This window comes from Drosophila gunungcola, assembly GCF_025200985.1.
Source record: "Drosophila gunungcola strain Sukarami chromosome 3L unlocalized genomic scaffold, Dgunungcola_SK_2 000003F, whole genome shotgun sequence".
In the NCBI taxonomy this organism is placed as follows: domain Eukaryota; kingdom Metazoa; phylum Arthropoda; class Insecta; order Diptera; family Drosophilidae; genus Drosophila; species Drosophila gunungcola.
In genome coordinates, this window is record NW_026453179.1 from 4046767 (window position 1) to 4060779 (window position 14013).

Genomic DNA, 14013 nt, shown 5'->3' on the forward strand with positions numbered 1-14013 from the left:
TCGTTACTTCCTCGCTTAATGCAGCTTCAAGTGTGGTCGCATTTTACGTCGGTGCTCTGGAGTCTGAAGTTGGAATTCAGTGAGGGGAGGTCGTTCGGTCAGCACGCATGATTTATTCCGCAGGCCACTTGAACACATTGTGCTTCGGCCCCTCCTTCCCCAGCTTCTCCTCCACAATTCCGCAACTCCCACTGGAATGACCCCCACATTATGCACTTTTCGTCATTCTCAACAAGGGGCGCTGATTGACAAGCGCAATGCTCGAAATGGAGACAGTGAATGACGAACCTTATAGCTACAGTCAAAGAAAATGTAAAATAAATCGTAAATCACTTATTTACACTAAAATGTTTCCCTAAAAAGGTTATCTCTTCCTTCGAAATACATTCCAAAAAGATCATTCATCACGTATATTCATTCATCTATTAATGATAAGAAATATTAATGCTTTGACACAGGGATAATAAATATCAGGATTTATTTAATGCAATATATTTATTGTGATATAGTGATTTGTACTACTTAACGGAAGAAAAATATGATTTTAAGAAATGTTTTTTACATTTTAAATTTTAAGGAAAGAATTTTTGTAATATTATAAAGCGTTTGATAATATACTTGAACTTAAGCAACAAGCCAATGGACTAAAGTATATTATCAATAAAACTTTTAAAAGGGCTTTCTGATAAAAATAATAAATAAAAAATCGCCAAGCAGAGAAGCTTGAAGTGGTCTAAAAATGGTATAATAGTTACATTTTATGTTAAGGTAATTGTCTTATGAATATGTTGATGAAAGAGAATGCCATTGTTCCAAGTATCTAACATATCTTTGAATGTCTTGGGCTATTCATCAAGAATTTTATTCAACCTAGTTAAGCCCGGCCTGCTCACTGAACCGCGTCATATGATAATTTCTCCGAGTGTACACATTAGAGCTATGCGCATTTTGCATAACTCCGCACCCTCCCAGAAGCATCCGCACGGAGGGTTAAAACGGTTCCGAATGGGTAACCCGCTAATCCTCTGCGCCTGTCATAAACATTGACATTGATGTGGATGATGGTGATGCTTTGGCGATGACGATGACGATGACGATGTTCCCGTTTGTGAGTTTGTGCCACTGACAACTGACAACTGAGCACTGAGATGTGGGCGTGGTGGCCCAACTATGCGAAGTGCCCGGGAAACCGAGTACCCGACTAACCCCCTGCAAGGATTCGTTCCGCTCCACAAATTGTGGAATCGCCGGACTCACTCCGGCGTATGCCCTTTAACGAGTGTATTCGTCATTCGGGCGGACGGACGGACAGACAGTTGACATTCATTTGAAACGTTTCTACGGGGAGGGGGGCAAAAAAAGGATACTCCGAACGGGGTTCACTGTACAGTGGCAACCACAGCGGCAGCAGCGGCGCATGTCAATCATTAAACTGTCATTTTCAGTCGATTTAACTAGCATTAAAAATCGCACACAATTGCCAGGATTTATGCATTGTGCGTAAGCTGTCATAAATTTCACTGAGTGCCAGCTTTCGCTCACCCTATCTCTCGGAGATTTCCCTTAAGCTGGCCTAATTTTTTATGGTCTGCAAACTAATTTTTATTCATTTGCTCAGCCACCAAAACTAAGCGCTAAAATTTATTTTAATACCCCGCACAAACCAAACGCAAAGCGAAAAAAATGCTCTATATTCAACAGAGAAATCTTTAATTTTCATCTGGGACAATCTCGGCGGCCATTAACCAAAAAAGAAAGCGCCGGGGAGTAGTCCAAATTGCTGACAGACAGGACATTCGTCCGTTGCAGGCGCAAAAAAAATGCTGTATCCGAAAATTATGGAAATTTATTAATCACATAAATTTAAAGCATAATGTGCGTGAGTGGGCCGCCATTCGCTCCTCGTTAATGGCTCCCAAAGCGACAAAAATGACGGACGCGGCATAAAAAGTGCGTTAGGGGGCCCAAACTTCTACGCGACGTCTTTGCATATTTGCCTTGTGGTCCTTTGCCAGGTTTTTACAGGCTTAAACAAACTTTGTGGTGGCCGAATGAAAATTCCGTGGTTTCTTCGGGAGGCGGGAAAAACACTTCATGTTGATGTGTAAGCAAATATTTTTGGCCAAATTGTTGGAAAGTGATTTTTATAGGGGGGAGAAAGTGAAAGTAATGTCTAGGTACTTTACAAAAAAGTTGTACCAACAAAAAAAAATCGTAAATTGAACTGGACTTGATAAAAACGAAATGTATTCAATTTTTTTTCTTTTTTAATTGTGTTTTTTTTTTTTTTGTATTCATGTAATAATATTTTAAACATTTACAATTTTAATAAAGCACTTTTGCGCTCAATTTATTTTTAATATTTTAAATGCCCTCGATCCCTGCATAATCAAATTGCTAAAATACGCATATATATTTTGAGATATAAGACTTCCGCAAAAGGTGCAACAGTGTCTTCTAACAAAAACTTATTTAGTGTTCTTAATAATTCCATTATCCTCTTATCGGAAATTCTGGATGTAATTTATGCACTAACTTTGTCATCGACGCTTCCTTTAGACAAAAAATTACCGGAATGGTTAAAACAAGCTCTAGAGCAAATCCCAAAACAAAGTGCCAACATGTGTTGCACTTAACAAAGGGGGACCCTATCTTTTCGCCCTTCCAATTCCACAAATGCAGCACACGCGCCCTTTAAGCCCTTTTGACACTTCCGTAGGGATAGCACCTCCCTCAGCCCTTTTCCCTCATCGGTGGACTGAAAATTCGCCAAAGAGCACGTGTTGGAAAATAGACTCAGACGAGGTCTGGGGAGAGTTTCCACAGCTCCTGGTTTTCCATCGAGTGCTGACATTTAAAGTAGCTGCCAGCGTTGAAGTGACAAAACTAAAGATAAGACTCAATCACGTGTAGCTGACACTGACAATCGCAGCAGAGGGAAAAAAGCAGGCGAACCAAAAGGAAAACTCGCCAGCAACAAAATAGAAAATCAATTTCCACGTTTTAAGCAAATGTGTGGGCTGGGAATATGGGGGGACATGCAAGCAGTTGCTTTGAACTTAATATGGAGAGGGCCTTAGAGTAAGGCGAGCGGAGAAAGTGGAGAGGGGCGGCGAATGAAGAGTGACATGCAGACAAAACACGGGGGGACAAAGAAGGTGTCACTAACAGGGACAGGATAAATGTGCAAAGCAGCGACAGACAGGAAAAAAGAGCTGTCAGGCGAGTAAAGAGAAACGAGCAGGATTTTCATTTACAGAAAAAACATATTAGTTTTAAGTTGATAATATTTACGCTTATGATCAATATCTTCCTCTTTACATTATTTTAAAGAATTAAACCAAGGGGTCTTATAACTTCAATTTATCAAAATTTAATAAATATCAAGTATCAATTATAAATGTACTTCTATACAAATAAAATTGGCGTTAAGGGATTTTCATTTACAGAAAAAAACATATAAGTTATAAGTTGATTAATATTTACGCCTATGATCTATATCTTCCTCTTTACATTTTTTTAAAGAATTAAACCAAGGGTCTTAATAACTTCGCTTTATTAAAATTTAAAAAATATCAAGTATTTATTTTTAATGTAGTTCTAAACAAATTAAATAGGTGTTAAGGGGTTTTTTTTTAACTTCATTATAAAATACAATTTTATCCTCATTAAATGCTTATTCAATCCTTATTGATCAGTAAAACCTGTTCCAAAAACTGTAAACATATTTTGCAGATATTATATATGCGGACTGGGAAATGACTTCGAAATTAATGACCTTTTTTCCCTGTGCAACAGTAGTGGTTGTCCTAGTGGCCAGGACATCTTTTGGCATGTTTAGCTTGTTTATCATGTCAGTCGTACGCTTCTGCCGGAATTGGCAGCATTAACTGAAAAAGCGCCAGGAAAACGAGCAGACAACATCGCATGGCCATGACCATCGAGATAATGCAAGTTGCTACTTGGTTGCCGCTTCCATCTCGCCCCTCTGATCATTCCCAGCTTCCGCTTAACGACTTTATTTGCCCAACTTGGGCAAATGTAAACGCTGTAGCAGCCGCTTGGGGAAGTTCAACGGTTCTGTCTACGTTTGCGATGCTCCATGCTAACAAATAAACAAACCCAGCCACACGAAACCAAACAGAAACAGAAACAGAAACTAAACCAAACCAAACCTAAGAAAACCGCAAATAGATCTTACGGGTAGCTGATAAGCTTCAGATATGAAATGCGCACATTGGTTAAGAAACGAGAAGCTTAGATCAGGAGATTTAAATATATATATAATTTTTTAATTAAATAAATTAACAAAAAGTAACTAAAGATAATTAAATAGAATCAAGCAAAATTAGAACGTAAAACATATTTGTATGTAATAAAAACCATCGTTAATTAGAGTTATTTGAGACTTTTAATATAAAACGCCTTCCAAAATCTGTACCGTTTTGCTTACCATTTTGTCTGATTTTAATTAAAAGTTCTTCTTTTTTTGTTTTCCCAAAATTTTGAAATTTTTGTTTACCTTGTAGACAAAAATAAAATTTTATGAAATGGAGAACGAAAGTTAATTATTTTTGTAGCTGAAAGGTTTTGTTTCCGGGCTTAATTCGTATGTTTATATTCGCCATAAACTAATCTGTTTAGCCAACTTCTTGGGTTGCTAAGACCTTCTTAGAATTAAGCCAAATAGCCTTGGGTTTAAGGACTTTTGAGACACTGTTTCTGTTACTTCCTTGAGAGCTAAGCAGCTAACAGCAGAGGCAGCTCGCTTTTTGTTGCACTTGGTGGCAGGCAAACATCACGTGTGCCCCTCAAAATCCTTGTGGGTTGTGTGCAATACTTGTATTCGGTTGTGTGTGCAGGTGAAATTTTACTCGTGTGTGAGTGTGTGTGTGTGTGACTTTCTGTTGTCACTGCAAAAACAATGTACTCGACTGCGACGACGACGACGACGGCATCAACATGCATAAAATACAATTTCATTCGCATTTTATTTGTTTTAAGCTGCGTCTTTACACGAAGCCAACAAAAGTGGCAGCCGCTCGCCGTCTGTGTTTGTCTGTGCGAGTTTTCCAGAGTATAGGGGACCGGATATAGCCACGGATATCGAAAAGTTGTTCCTGGCCCTCTCGACCAACGAAGAAGTCATAAAACCGAATATTGTTTTTTAAAATGACAGCAGCTGGAAATTAAGTTCTTGACTTTTATGTGCGCCGCAAGTTCAGAATTATTGATATGGACTCTGCTAACTGAGTTTGCCTCAAGGTAAAAGCGTAAAGGTGGTGTTTGGATGGACTTTACGATGTGAGAACTTAAAGTGGCTGGCGTTTATGGGATTGCATTGGGAAAAGGAAATGAGAGCGACACTTTTTGATTGTTTCTCTTCTCCGACGCATTGTAATCCCATCATCGATGGGTTGAAAATGTGGGGAAAACTAATTGGCTTTTGGTGGCGCTGGCACATTATTTCGCTTTGTAATCTCATCAGCATTCGACGGGAGTTTTGACTTGTAATCACATTAAAAGTATGTCACACTTCACTTACTGTCAGCGACTGTATTTTCTTATTAATTTAAAACCATTTGTTGTGGGCTGAATGATATGAGATGAGTTCTCTGGGGTCTGTAACAAAAACAGACAGCTGACAAACACATGCGAACGTGGGCAAGTGTCGCCGCCACACGTTTTGCATTAGGAATGCCTTCGCTCGGTCTCAGTTCTCTCCGGTTCGGTTTTCTTTTTAATGGAGATGGGGCAGCCGAGGAAAATTGGAAAAAGTCAGCATGTGGTTTGCGTCACTGTGTCTGGCATGAAGTTTTCGCTTTATGTTTCTGCCACGACCTCAAGCTGTGCGCCTGCGCCCTGATCAGCCGTCGATGGACTGGCCTAATTCATTTGTAAACGTCTTCAGGTTATGTGACACATATGTTTGGAACACTATGGATGGGAGCGTGAAATCAAATTTAAATATCGAGGGTAAGGATGCGACATTTTGGTTGGGAAGTTTAAATGTCCACAGCCATGTTAAACATTTTAATAATTTAAAATTTTAAATAACCTAATTTTATTATCAAGAAAAAGCAAGGAAGAAATAAAAATATTTGTTAATTGTGTTTGTAGTAGTAGTATGAATTGTTTACTTATTAACTATTATTATTTTGATTTGGCTCCAGAAGAGCTATTGGCAATGCGGACCTTCCTGCAGGAATGTCACATTTTAATAATACTAATACAGGGCTCTTGTACGGGAACAAATATTAATATTATTATAGTAAAAGTAAAAATAGTAAAAAAAAAAATATTTGTTATATGAAAATATCGTAAGATCCAGAAACTATCGCGACTCACGGGGACATCGCCAGTCAAGCAGTCGTAGGCATACCGTTAAGCGGCGGGCGGTACCTGGTGTCAGCGGGCGTTTCACAGGAGGCGGGCGGCAAAAAAAAGAGGAGGGGGGTCGGCGAAGTGTCGCTGCAAACGCCCCTTGGCTGACACTTTTTTTTTTTGAGACTCTGAGTCGCGTGAATTCTGGGTAATTACAATTTATGGTGACGCAGTTTCTCAAATGATTCTAGCCGACGCAATACCATTTTCATTCCCATTTCGAATGGGTGAAGTGGCACCCGCAGTGCGTGTTTGTATTGCTTTTGAATCGAAACTCGATTGCGAAACAAAGGTCGAACTGTGGAGTGGCACTTGAGAAGGTTTCTATGCCGTTCTAGTTGCTTTCCACGAACCAATAAGTAATAGTTGTGTTTTGTTCTTTGGCAACAAAGGAACTCGAGTGCACCTTGCCATTAGCCAGCCAAGGGTTTCCTTTTCATGTCTAAAAAAAAAAAAGGAACGGAGCCCTCTCAGACTCTGCGTCTGCTTTGGGAGATCATTAAGTATACACACCCTCCTTCTTCTATATGGTTACATCATCATGCGGGCAGTTGTCTTTAATTCCCATGCACAAACAATTAAAAGAAGGAAGGCAGCGCAATACTCAAAAAAAAATTCGCCATGCATTTTCTGGCGGCGTAACGCTTCAGTGGATTAAATTAAATTCCAAGGGGATTCACCCCCCAATCCATGGGAATGAATTTCACACATACAACTCAATTAAGTTCGCTGGCAAGTGAAAAACTTAATTTTATTCTTAATTGCAGCGTAAATTGGAGGATGGGTCAGCGAAAGATGGGGGCAGCCAGGGAAATCCATTTTAGACTCCGTTTGATCCTTGAAGCATATGCCCCCCATCAATTGATAAGCAATTTTCCAATTCGCCTACAATTTCCATTTTAATAGAAAAATCCCACCCAACACAACAAACAAAAAATTTCGCACAACTGCCAAATATGATGAAAGGCCGGGTGGTGGGCGTTAACTGAAAAGTGGGCGTGTTCAGCTATGTATAAAGCCAAATTCAATATAAAAATTCAAATCATTCAATTATCTGTGGCTCAACGCGAAGCTTCATGGCTTTTCGCAGAGAGGGAAAAAAGTTGAATCAATTTGGCAATTGAATTTCATGGAAAGTTAGGGTCTAGCCGAGGGGACGACTTAAACAAGTAAAATAAATGGCATTTATCAGAAACAAATCAAATTTCCGCTTGTAATGTAAGCAAAACGAGGGAAAGATACAAGAAAGATAAACAGAAAACGGCAACACGCAGTTGGGTTGCCCTTAAACATTTGAGCAAAGGATAAAAGATGATAGATAAATTTGTAGGGAAGTGTTTTCAACCAGATGTTTTAGACTTTCATCTCGTTTTTCCTCAAAGGATTGCCAGGCCTTCAATAAAATATAATCAAATTCAGAAGGGATATCAAAATTGATGACGGAAGCTGGCCTACCACTGTAAAATGTAAACTCTGTTCCGCAAAGTTTTATTCCTTTAAATTCTTTTGGCCAACTTTTTCAATAAATATATTTTTCTTAAATCAACTCAGCTCACATAGCCCAACATTTTTTCCATTATTCGCGTATTCCATTCCAATTTACAGCCATTAAATCAGGACTGACTAGGGAATGTACTATCTATATATACACGGGGATATATGCTGCTAAACAATGCTGTAAATAAACAATAAAATGGATGACATATAAAAAGAAGATTGCATGCCTGCGCGAGCAGACGGAAAATCACGAAAAATCCACGTGAGTTTCAATTTTCCTTAGTCGATTTTTTCCACCTTTTATTAGTCCTTTTTATACGAGTGCACGTATTGGCGCGTATCTATGAGATACGAGGTACCAATTTGGTATCCGGCATTGAATTACATGACAACGACTTGCACTCGCTGCCGTTAATGAGTTCAACTCGCTCCGCTGACTTTTCTATATCCAATATATATGTTTTTGATCTGTGAGTTTCGAGTTTCAACTGTTGCAGCTGTTTGGACTGCCTTTAAGATGCCGCCACGCCCAGTAAAATGCGGTTTTGTTCGGGCTTCTTAGCCAGGTCAATCTACTGCTCACAAAACCGCAACATGTTACTGCAGCTTGTGGGTGCGAGCAGGGCTACTGTATCTAAATCCTTATCTGTATCTTCATGTACTCATCTGCATCTGCAAGCCGAACAGCCAGTGTATCCGTATCTCTGGCTGAGCCTCAGCTTAATGCGCTTGCATAAACAATGGGCGACCCTCGGTATCTTCATCTCATCGCCGCATCTGTAAGCGGATTTGCCTTAATGTCATTCGCCGGTCCTTTCTCCCTCTCAGATGTTTACCGACCCTCTTCCAAATCCCTGAAAAGTATGCACTGCTAAACGGTCGCATAATTAGATCAGAGTTGGATTTCAAACTAATGGAGTTGGGAGAATCAAAGGTTGCCACTGGCAAAGAGCGAAATAAAATGTTATCAAATTTAAGGCTTTAGGAAATGAGAAACCTTTAGTTGTCGGAAAATCAAGTTGTCACGACAACCACTCACATATGGCTGTCCTCTGACGACTGGATTGGTAAGTCAACCACCAGTTGAATGCTGACTGGAAATATCCTGCCCCACAGCACATTTCCCGACCAAATCCAGCGCAGGCGCATTTGTGGATGCCAAGTTTCGTGGCAAGACACCAAGTTTCGCGGCCAGGACAAAAATGCCAGCACATGAGGCCAGTATAAACAGTTCCTCGCGCGCTTTCAACTGCAAAGGTTGGACCGAAAGGGTGCCCACAAATATATCTCACAGATCCCCGAATCACCAACATTGTCTGAAATTCGACGAAAGCCATAAAAACTTAACAAATCCGCCAGTTTAGCACAAAAGGTCGCTTAACTTTTAACGACGCGACGGGGTAATTTTATTGCCAGAGTCGTGGCCCGATAACAGTGATAACAAAGTAGCCGCGTTAACCAAAAAAGTTTCACACTTTCCGTGCCCGAAATCAAAAGGCGTAATCGTAAAACGCGGCCAAGTGTTGCGATTTATGAGTTCACAATCGTAATTGAATTTTATGCGAAAACTTTGACCAGTTTTCCTTGGGATTACTGTGGCAATAAAACCAAAACGCAAATAAAGGTCGAGAACATAACGAAAATTGCCGCCAAAAATTGATACCAAGGTGAGTGGGACATACAACAAATTGCATTGTCTGATATCCTGAATATCCTTTACGATTTACGACTGTTTGGGCTTGTTTTATTTTTTTGTTGGGATCAAAGTCCGCTTTTTGAGTCCTTGACAAACAGTGTGAAAAAGGTCAGCAGCCTTGACTTGAAAGGATTGCATAGGCTCTTGTTTCGGTTCGCTGCCTTTGGGCCCTTTCATCTTCTCTATATAATTATTCACAGAGAGTTTTCCCCTTGCATTTTGCCACCTTTTGGCACTTTGGCTGCACATGAAAATGCATTGCAAACTTTTGCCACGAAAGCTGTCACACTTTTTGGCCTGGTTCTGCTTAAAGTTATCAGCGGGAAATGGGTGGTAAAGGGCTCTAAGGATAGGGATCAACTTTTTTCGCAGTGTCGTCGTACTTCTTGAGGCAGACTTCCTGTTAAGCTGTCAACATGTTTGGAGTGAAGTGTTTCAGCTATTCCGATGAAGTTTTAACACTTTCGGGAGTTGAAATGCATGCGAGAACGCTTGTTTGATGTGATCAAAGTTTGCGAAAGAAAAAACTCTTTACAGCGTAAAATATTGTGCTTTCCTATTTTAAAAATTTAATTTATAGATTAAAAATATCAATTATATTAGGGTTCTCACCTTGTTTGATGTGATCAAAGTTTGCGAAAGGAACATCTCTTTACGGCGTAAAATATTGTACTTTCCTATTTTAAAAATGTAATTTATAGATTAAAAACAACAATTATGTTAGGGTTTTCACCTAATCTCTTAAATGTTCATGGGTATGTTTTGTTCTGAAAATATAAATTATAGGTTTAGCATTCTGCAAATATAGTCTCAAGCTTATTTAAAGCAACCCCGCATGTTGGTAAAATTTACAATTGGCTTCTTAAATTGCTGCATAAATTGAACAATATTTTAATACAAATAAAAAAGCACTTGCAAGTTTTTGTCAAACGGTTGGTATAATAAACATTAAAACTCGTTGAATCTGTTGAAAACAATGCAATGTAACAAAAATCGATTAGGTTCAAATAAAGTCGAGTTATTTTAGCTATTACAAAAAACTGGCGGCTTTTGTTTATCCAAAAGTCGCAAATTGAAAAGTTTAAAGTTAAATTAGAAACCACAAAATCTATTAATTTGCATTGATTCCGTTGCCTATTTTCGGGCATAATTAAAATAAAGTTACTTTCCCCTTATATATCGAATTACATACCGCAGCATACTTTCGGGGTTAATACCGAATTAAACTGCATTAAAAAGCACTGCGGAAATTAATGAAGATAAACTCCTGTACAAACTTTGGCTATCCCGTGGCTTACGCTTAAATCTGCAGTCACAAAATAAGATACACAAGGCCACTGCAGTGTCCTTCCACCGCCCACACTTTTTCGTCCCCCACCTTGCATTGCATTTCCTTGAAAGCGTCGCCAAGGAAATGTCAAGCGGCGGTTTGTTGGTCGCAGGCGCATTCCCATTCGCAGTCGACACTTCCGCAGCGGCGACAGGTGCTGCCTGTCAGCTGCATTCAAACCGCAAATTTTCCTCCCCACCACCCTCGTTTTTCAACCATTTTCCCTCGCCGCTCTTGGCCGTGTCAAGTTAATCAGCAAGCCATGGTTTCTGCGCTTTTTTTTCGGTGGCTTTTCAGCATTCCATCTTGTTATTCTTATTTTTGGTTGTGGGTATAAAAAAATTTCACGCCCGCCACGAAAACTTTTCATTTTCAACGAGCGAGTGAGCGAACGTTAGTTAGGTATAAAAAAAAGGGAAAAGCCGGAATAGCAGCCACAGACAGAAGAGCCTCATAAAAATGGAGCTTGTTTGTTTAAGCACGAAGCGGCTCCTACTCCAACTTCTTTTTTCCCATTTTTCCCTTTTTCCCAGAAAACACGTTTATTTGTTAAAGTTAGCTGGTGTTGCTCTTGGCAGTGACTTTGGCATCTCGGTCTTGTCGAGTAGCTAAAGACAACAAAACGGAGTCTAAATGAAAATCTGCTTTTATTTCGCTCACTGACACATACGTACACAAATAAAAAATATCAGGTGCAAGCTGAATTGGTTATAAATTTGTTTCTAGGATGGGATAGTAATTTAAAGTTTTTTTTTTTATTTTACTAGTTTGGCTTATCGTTTTTGGCTTTCACGCTTTAACTTTGTTACTTTTATCAACATGTTAATATTTTTAAACTAAATTACTTAATTCATTTATTTTTCTTATTGTCATATATATGCACATACTTTGTCGTATTAATTTTTTTAGTATACAATTTTTTTAAATATCGCTATTAATGCATACTGTTATTAAATAATTTTAAAATTTACTACACTTATTTTAATACAAAGTTAGTAAAAACACTTAGTCTAGGTACAGCAAAAACATGTTTTGAAAGAAAATTTGTAAAACGCTGTTTTTCTTATTACCATTTTATTTTCAAAAATATCCACAAATTCCTACACATATATGAAATTTCATCAAGGATACACTTTTTATTTCAGTGCACAAGCTTCCCATACATGTGATATAATTCACACTGCTGCTCAGCAAACGGTACAACGAAAGGCTTTTAGGAGTTGTCTCATTTTTCAACACTCTTTCACTCCTCAAACGCTTTTGACACGCCCACCTGCTGTCGCCCAGCATCGTTGACATTTTCATTCAGCGTCTTGGCAACCGTAATTAAAATCGTTTTAATTTACTTTTGCGTTATACACAAACACATACTCACGCTCACATGCACGCCTACTCCTTCCGTTTCCTGTGGAAAGTGTAGCACACTTATCAGCGCTTGTCTGCTGCTGTGCCTGGTTTATGTTTATCGACTTTTGTTTAGCGGCTGATGCTGTTGCTTTTCTGCTGCTGCTGTTATTATTTCAGTCTCTGCCCATCGGCGGTATCCCCAACCCGCCCCCCTTTGTCCTCCCTGCTCCCTACTCATTATGTGGGCGTGCAAATTGCTGCATATTCATTTACCGTTATCTCTTTCTTGTCAAGTAAAACACACATTTTACTACAACAACAGCTGCTGCCGCCTCCTCCACTGCCTAGCCACGCCCCCATTCGCCAAGCATAGTAACCATTGCCATAATTCTCCGCCCACGCCTCGATGTTCTTAATAACATAAACTTCTTTTCTCTCAGCGCCCGAGTTGAGTTAATGAAGAATTTCCATGACGATGTCGTTGCCCGTGAGCCCGTTATTACACTAAGAGAAAAGCATCCCTAGGTCTAAGAAGTTTTAAATATTATAGAAATATTTGGTGAGAACTAAAAGTGAAGTAAAAGTATAAAAATATTATAAGTCTTGAAACTATTATATTTTTTTTATTAAAGTGATTTCAAAGTTTTAAGAGTCCTATACATTTTTCAAATTATTTATTTTGTCCATCAGACATTTGTGTAGAGACTTAAAAATTGAATAGAAAATATCAAAATTCATCAAATAACTATACTAAAAAGATTTCTTTACTAAACAGACTTTTCAGTTCAAAATATTATGAGACGTTTATTTTTTGTCAAACACAGATATTTTAATAAGAAGCTCAGCCTAAATAAATTGCAATAGTAAATACTAAGAGGAAGTTAACTTAAATAGTTTAAAGAATTTAAAGAAATTATCGAAACTAATACTTAACAGTTTCATAAGCATTTTTTTGAGTGCAAAAGTATCTATTTATATATATCTTTTGATACCACTCCAGCCACCTGCCCTGGCTCATTATATTGTTTCCGTCGACGAGCATGAGGCCGTTCAAGTTGCCTGGGCAACAACAAAACGTCTACAAATTTGCCAGTCGGTCTCACCGCTCGAGTTGGCTTGAAGCGTATTAATTTTGCTCATAAAATGATTCCCGATAAGATATGATCTGTGTTTGCCCCGAGACTCATGGCTCGTCCATTGAATTTGCCTGCCTTTTGAAGTTGACTGCGCACTTGAGTAGAACGGAGAGAATGTTCACTGGTTTGGTGGATGAGGTATTCACCTCTGGCTTAGTAATGAAAATTCTACGAAGGCATCATTGTCGTCCTAAGCCGCTTAAAATTGCCGAGATGATGTGTGCATATGAGTAAAATCTCTGGGGCTTAGTTGGCCCGCTATCAAAACACTCGGCAGCACTTCAAGCGGCCTGGCAACATTTTGTCCCCAAAATTGCCATTAGATGTTGCCAGCAACTTGGCTAGCACCCGCACTCACACTCACACTCGCACACACACTCTCTACTCCTTTTTGTGGGCTTGTATCTGTGTGCGATACACCCACACACAGAGAATATTTCGGAACAGGAGCTCAGCAGCGAATGTTGGCGTGTACGCACTCCACAGAAATACTCACCCACACGCAGGCACGAAATGCAGACACGCTCGCCCACGCACACTTTCGCCCAGCGAAGGACTAAACAGGCACACAAAATCGTCCTGGAAGTGGCTAAAGCGCGAAAAAAGCGAAAAAGCCGAGCAAA

The 14013-nt window shown here is 39.2% G+C and overlaps 1 protein-coding gene across 2 annotated transcripts in view; it reads left to right on the plus strand.

Moving 5' to 3' along the window:
• The first annotated feature begins 9124 nt into the window (after nucleotides 1-9124).
• Nucleotides 9125-14013, plus strand: part of LOC128258612 (EGFR adapter protein) — a 28273-nt gene continuing 23384 nt past the window's right edge. For both annotated transcript variants that reach the window (XM_052990319.1, XM_052990320.1), the window contains exon 1: nucleotides 9125-9548. The gene's annotated coding sequence lies outside the window, so the exon portion shown is untranslated. The remainder of the gene's footprint in view (nucleotides 9549-14013) is intronic.